At 35.8% G+C, this 7,199-nt stretch overlaps 1 pseudogene across 1 annotated transcript; it reads left to right on the plus strand.

Moving 5' to 3' along the window:
• Window positions 1-3,159: 3,159 nt before the first annotated feature.
• On the plus strand, window positions 3,160-6,917 carry LOC308652634 (rho GTPase-activating protein 29-like; annotated as a pseudogene). Its single transcript has 2 exons — window positions 3,160-3,675; window positions 3,811-6,917. The product of its transcript is annotated as a rho GTPase-activating protein 29-like (transcript).
• The last annotated feature ends 282 nt before the right edge of the window (window positions 6,918-7,199 follow it).

A 7,199-nucleotide genomic window follows, 5' to 3' on the forward strand; every position in this document is an offset into this window, starting at 1 on the left:
TCTCAATCCATCCTATCCATCACTCTTCAACACTCAAGGTACCTATAAACCATGCCTATTCCCATATTCAATAGTAATAATGAATAATATTTCAATATAAAATTATTTACATATTAAGCTCTTTAATATTATTTAAATATAAGTAAAGAAGTACCATATTTATGTTTTTCATTTAAATAACTTTTGATTATAGTATTACTCTGACTTCCTTGCTGTTTCTTCTGTATTTCTGTCTTCCATTATCACCAAATTATGTGGTACAGATCTATTTCCAAAATTTTCCATGTCAGATTTCCTGTAATATACTCAAAATACTGTAGAATACTTTAGTTAATAACATTTCTTCTATTTTAACTTTATAGCCTCCTTTCCTTTATGTTTTCATTCTTCTATCATAATATTATAATATCATAATATTATAATATCATAATATTTGTTTAATGAATTCTAGAGTAAGGTCTTTGTTTATCTGTTAGCCAACATTTCCTTAGGTTATATTATCAATTCTTACATTTTCTTTATTTAATGAATTTCTTTATCTTACGTTATTCCCAAATTTTGCAAAAAGAAATGTCCATTAACTGACTACATGGAAAGGGCAACCAAATGTATTATTCTGAAGTCTTTTATGTATGAACATACTTTACATGTGATTAGTACTTTCCATATCAATAGTCTTACATATCACTTCCTTAAAACTTTCTGCAGTATTGTCAAGATTCTAATGTTGCTTCTGAAAAGACATAAATACTTGTGATTCCTAAAATTTTATATATTTCCTTCCTGTTTGGGAATTTTCAATTTTTTTCTCCATTGTTCTGTAATGTCTAAATGAGTACCTGTGTAGGATTCATAGCATCAATATATGTACATTATAATCTTACCCAAGGAAGGAATTCTACCCAGAGATTTAAGAAAAGTTTGCAGCATGCTCAATTCCTATTAGACAGTGGTTATATGCTTTTTAATATTGATATGTTTAATCCTTTTATTTCCAGGGTTGTATACTGACTATATCTGTTAACCGCTTTTCTGATAATAAATGTAAGGTTGTTTGCTGGAATGTGGTTGAGAATTCTGCCTCCTCCTTGATAAGACAGGAGATCTGGGATTCCCATTTCTTTTAAAAATATTTTTGAATTGATAAATAATAATTGTATACTAATTTACAGAACAAAAATATTTTTGAATTGATAAATAATAATTGTATACTAATTTACAGAACACAAGAAGACGTTGATATAATTTTTGTTACTTATAACTTATAAACAAAAGTTGACTTTAAACATTATCTGTTTCCCAGGGTGTATGGTTAGGCATTATTCTGTTTCTCACAGGCCACAACTGCTGCCAGACAAGCTCTTCCCTCCAGTTCTAGTTGTTACTGAAATCCACTTCTTGTAAAAAGTGTCAGGGTATTCCAATTTTGATACTTTGAGGATTTGGGTAGTCTAACTTATGTCAGGATCTCTCCAATCATGGTTAATGTTTTGACTTACTCTAGTAAATGTAATCAGTTACCATTACATCACTGTATTAGTGCATTATTCCTTATATTATTTCCTCTTACATTCATTTTACTTTCTGTTTATTTTATTTCATATTACGCATCTTTTATTTTTATCTTGTTTCCAAAGCCATCCAAAAAGCATCCTTTAATTCCTTCATTCTTAAATGAAAGACAAACATTTAATTTAAAAATGTAAATAAATTGATACATAGTAAGGTAAATAAAATACAAAAATTACTGAATTGTGAAACAGGTGTCAATGTAAAACAGAAATTTGTATAGTTCATTATATGCCAATTAAATTGGGAAAAGTATAATCCACAAATGAAAATAGTTACTTAGTCAAGAGTCATTTATAAATAGCATGTTTTACAATTGTTACAATAGTTACCAATTATTAAAGTCTATTAATAGTTACCAATACCTTTTCTATTATATTTTCATATAATAGATCACTTTAGATTCTTTAAATATAGAGAATTAATCTACTTTAGTAATGAAAAAACTGATACATATCAACCCTTTTAGATTAGCCTAATATATGCACATTAAGTTCCTACTATTTATCCAATTATCCCCTGAGTTCTCAACAAAGAAAATCTATATTTTCCTTTCTCTTAAGAAGAACATTTAGCGGGGCAGTCAAATAAATAAAACAAAGCTTGAAAATATTTTAAGCAATAGGAAAAATATATAAATAGGAGAGGAAACATAGATACCACTATTTTCTGGTAGTTCTAAATATCTAATATGACTTAGAAATGTCTTATTTCCTAACAGGAAAAAAATTTTGAAAGCATGCGCCTTAATACTTATTCAGTGATTTCTTAGTCCCAGGACGGATATTCGATGTGTGCACTTTATATCCTACTATTCCACCCTTCAGACCATTATGCTCTGTGCCCCTGAAGGATAATCCATGATGATTGCTTGAACTTAGGTTCATTTGTCCTTTAGTTTGAAATTGCATTACTTCCAAGGAAGGCCTCAATAGGAAAACAAGATGATTCACCCCAGGGTTGCTTTCCCAGGGTGCATGGTTAGGCATTGCACTGTTGGTCCATAGGCTACAGCTGCTGCCAGACAGGATTTTCCTTCTAGTTCTGGTTTTTACTGAAATCCAATAACTTCACTCAAAATAGTAGTAATGGTTAGGAAACCATTACAAAACTTTTGCTCTTGGAGTGCTTTATCACTTCTTAGGGCTTTCTGGTCTTGTCCATATCTTTGTAAAAATCTGCATCATTAATCACTTCCAAGAATCCTTTTGAATATGTCATCTCCTTTAATTTCTATTTTTACGAGAGGACTGGCAATTTGAAGTATAATTTGTACAAAAACTGTCCTTTGAAACATGCCTAAAATTAAATTCCAATTTTTTGTACGTATTACATATTTTCAGTGTGTGATGAAGTTATAAAGCAATAGTTAAGTCAGAAGTATTTGAAGCGGGGACAGCACGAGGTTGGGGAGGTGGCTGCAGGGGCGCAGGGACTTGGCCTGATGTCCTCTTGCAGTGCGTGGGGGATGGGGACAGGGAGCTCCAGCCCCAGGCAGCGACCGTGGATGTGAGCGTTGGGTGGGCTTCCGAGTCTGGGTCGCGGGATGGAGCGCGTGGATTTCAGTTTTTCTGATTGTTAACTGAGGGGATGCTTGCTCACACACAGAAAAAACGTGTTTGGGCATCAGATCAACTTTGTACTCATGTTACAACTTTTGAAATGGGGCTCAGGTCCTTAAGTTCCATCTCCAATTTTGATCCGGACGACATCAAGGAGTTGGTGAATGATATCAGGAAGTTCTCCCATGTGTTAATATATTTGAAAGAAGCTATTTTTTCAGACTGTTTTAAAGAAGTCATTCATATACGCCTGGATGAGCGTCTCCATGTTTTAAAGTCTCTGATGAATAAGCATCAGAAACTCAGTTCTGTTGATCTTCAAAATGCTGCATTAATGCTTACCGCGAAAGTGCAAGCTGGCAATTTTACAGAAGTTAATGAAGAAAACAAAAACAATCTATTCCGAGAACTGTTTTCTTCCACTGAAACTTTGGCATTTACCTTTGGGAATATGCTTACAAACTTCATTATGGGAAAATGGAGGCATGGACGCCTTGTTAGGGTTGCCTGTTTCTCGGGAAAATAATTCTGTGTGTGTGTGTGTGTGTGTGTGTGTGTGTGTGTGTGTTGCTGGGGATTGAACCCAGGGCCTTGGGCATGTGAGGCAAGCACTCTACTAACTGAGCTATATCCCCAGCCCAGGAAAATAAGTCTTTTTAAAACATTTTTGTGGACTCAGTACTGAGTTATCCAATGAAAATGGAAATTTTTCTCCTATAGAATTAGACAATGTACTGTTAAAAAAAACATTGACTATTGAATTGGCCTTGTCGTATGCTAAAACATGGTCAAAATATACAAAGAACATAGCATCATGGGTTGAAAAAAGCTTAACTTGGAATTGGGGTCCACCTGAAATATTGTAAAGTTGGTGGAAGCAACCGGAGCTAACATTGGACTACAGGAGTTTTTGCTGCTATAGTCTATTTACCAGTGCTCTCCTCAATGACATAAAGAACAGAGACCTTTTACAACAAACAATTGCAGCTGTCCAAGCCAACAAATTTGCACAGCATCCACTGGGGATGAAAAATGAAATGTAAAAACAAAGGAAAGAAATAAAGGAACTTTGGAAACAGGAACAAAATAAAATGCTTGAAACAGAAACTGCTCTCAAAAAGGCAAAATTGTTATACATGCAACGTCAAGATGAATATGAAAAAGCAAAATCTTCCATGTTTCGTGCAGAGGAGGAGCATCAGTGGTGGATTAGCAAAAAATCTCAATAAGCAACTAGAAAAAAAGCGAAGGTTGGAAGAGGAAGCCCTTCAAAAAGTAGAAGAAGCAAATGACCTCTACAAAGTTTGCATAACAAATGTTGAAGAAAGACGAAATGATCTTGAAAATACCAAAAGAAAAATTTTAACACAACTCAGGACACTTGTTTTCCAGGGTGATCTTACCCTTAAAGCTGTAAAAGTTAACCTCTTTCAGATGCAGCACCTGCAGGCTGCCTCCCTTGCAGTTTACAGTCTCTCTGTGATAATGCCAAACTTTATGATCCAGGCCAAGAGTACAGGGAATTTGTGAAGGCTACAAATTCAACCAAAAAAGAAAAAGTTGAAGGGAATGGAAATAAACCATTAAGAAATAGTTCCCAGACGTCTGGATATGGCCTTGCTGACTCTTTAAAGGATGTTGTGTGCCTTCCCTACAGTTGTAATAAAATTGAAGGGGACAGATGCTCTAACAATGCAGATCTAACAGATTCTTCTTTAATAAGATCATGGACATGTGGATGGTTAGTGACTCAGAGTACTGGAGGGAGCAGTCAGTCTAGATCTTTGAATTGAGAATCTATAAGTCCAGGAGTCTTTCATGGAAAACTTCCACGAACTCCATCCAGTGGAACCATGTCTTCTGCAGATGATTTAGATGAGAGAGAGCCACCTTCCCCTTTCAGAAACTGGACACAATTCCCTTGGAGCATTTAAAAATATATTGATGTCAAAAGCAGCTATTACTCACAAGTTCTGAAAATTGAGATCCCTCACAAAATGCAGAGATTGTGAAGGCATTGTAGTATTCCAAGATGTTGAATGTGAAGAGTATCTCCTTGTTTGTCATCGAAAATGTATAAAAAACTTGTCATCATTTGTGGTCATCAGAAACTTCTGAGAAAAACACACTTATTTGGTGGAGCAGAATTCACACATGTTGCAAAAAAGGAGCCAGGTGGCATTTTTTTCACACTCAAAATATGTGCTTCAGAGATTGAAAATAGAGCCTTGTGTTTACAAGGATTTTATCATGTTAGTGGAAACAAAACAAAAACCGAAAAACTGTGTCAAGCTTTGGAGAATGGAATGCTTTTGGTAGACCCTTCAGAATTTAATTCACATGACATCTGTAAAGTCTTAAAACTTTACCTTCAACAGCTCCCAGAACCATTTGTTTTATTCTGATTGTTCAAGGAATTTATAGACCTTGCAAAAGAGATCCAACATGTTAATGAAGAACAAGAAACCAAAAAGGATAACCCCAAGGACAAAAAATACCCAAATATGTGTACAGAGATAAACTGAATTCTTCTAAAAAGTAAGGACCTCCTAAGACAGTTGCCAACATCAAATTTTAACAGTCTTCATTACCTCATAGTACATCTTAAGCGGGTAGTAGATCATGCTGAAGAAAAGAAGATGAACTCCAAAAACTTGGTAATATTTGGACCAAGTCTCATTAGGCCAAGGCCCACAAATGCTCCTGTCACCATTGCCTCCCTTGCTAAATATGCAAATCAGGCACAGTTGGTAGAGTTCCTCATTACTTACTCACAGAAGATCCCTACAGTCACAAGATGTTACATGTAGTGCAGGTGTTATTGTACCTCAGGTTGATCAAAGCTGTCCTTCCAAACCTGTGATATCACCGGAAGAAAGTGACTCATTCCACGAAGTCACTATATTTTTCTTCAAAGGAAGATAGCCACACTGCAGATAGTGAAATCAAAATTTTATAATCAGCTACATCATTTGAACAATCAGAATGCAAGCAAAATACATTGGAAAAATGTGATGCATGTCTCATTGATAACAAAGAACTTGAACCATCATCCCAAAAGATGGACGATCTATGTAAAACCACTAAACTACTTACTCTGAAATCTGATAGGGCAACAAAAAATATCCAGAGGCGTATGCCAATTACCAAGATTAGACCAGTAAGTCTGCCTGTTAGATAGGTTACTTCTTGCAAGTCCTCCTAGTGAGAGAAGCAGCAAAAAATGTGGGAAATGTAAATTCCGACAAGTCTTGTGAGAATCCAACCTTTGAAGGACTTAATAGAAAAGATTCCCCTATTACTGTTTGTTCCAAATTTAATGGCTTTGATCAGCAGATTCTACAAAAAAACTCGGGGAAAACAATGTGAACAAAACAACTACCAAGAAAGACTGCAGTGATTGTGCCTAGTGCACTCCAGGAAAAAGTGACAATGAGCGTCAGGGTCAGTGGTGACCATTCCAGCAGTGCCACACAGCCCAATAAGCCACACACAGAGCCAACCAGATCACCAAGAGAGAGGTCAAAGAGTTGGTCCTCAGATTCCTACCCTCTCGCTCTTGCACCCAGAACACTGAAGCCTCTGCCCAGACATTTTATAAACCACGAACCCCACAGCAATGTCACGAGAGACCAGCTCCACCATCAGCAGCAGTGCCTCCTGGCACAGCTCATACTCCCCTGAGTCCTGTGGAGAAATCAGTTCCAGACATCAGCTTGTCCCTTGCAAACAGGTGATGGGAACTCAGGAACACCCACTGGCTGGTGTGAAGCCAGCACAGGCTGAAACAAGCTCAACAGTTTGAAGACTTTGAAATGAAATCCCACAATTTGTGTAGGGTTGTCAAAATTCAGATTTTCTTTTTGTTGTTTTGTGGTATTGTGTTGATTTTATGAAAATAAATTTTATATAGGATTGCAAAAGTGTGTATTTTTGCCATTAGTCCTTGTATCTTGTTTGCTAGTCATATAGAATGGTAGTCATGTAGAATGGGAGTGCCTCACTGGGATCCTCTTTAAATTCTGTGTTTTTGAAGTTGTGCATAAAATATAGGAATTTTAAAATTTC

Source organism: Spermophilus citellus, assembly GCF_964194105.1.
Source record: "Spermophilus citellus genome assembly, chromosome: 1".
In the NCBI taxonomy this organism is placed as follows: domain Eukaryota; kingdom Metazoa; phylum Chordata; class Mammalia; order Rodentia; family Sciuridae; genus Spermophilus; species Spermophilus citellus.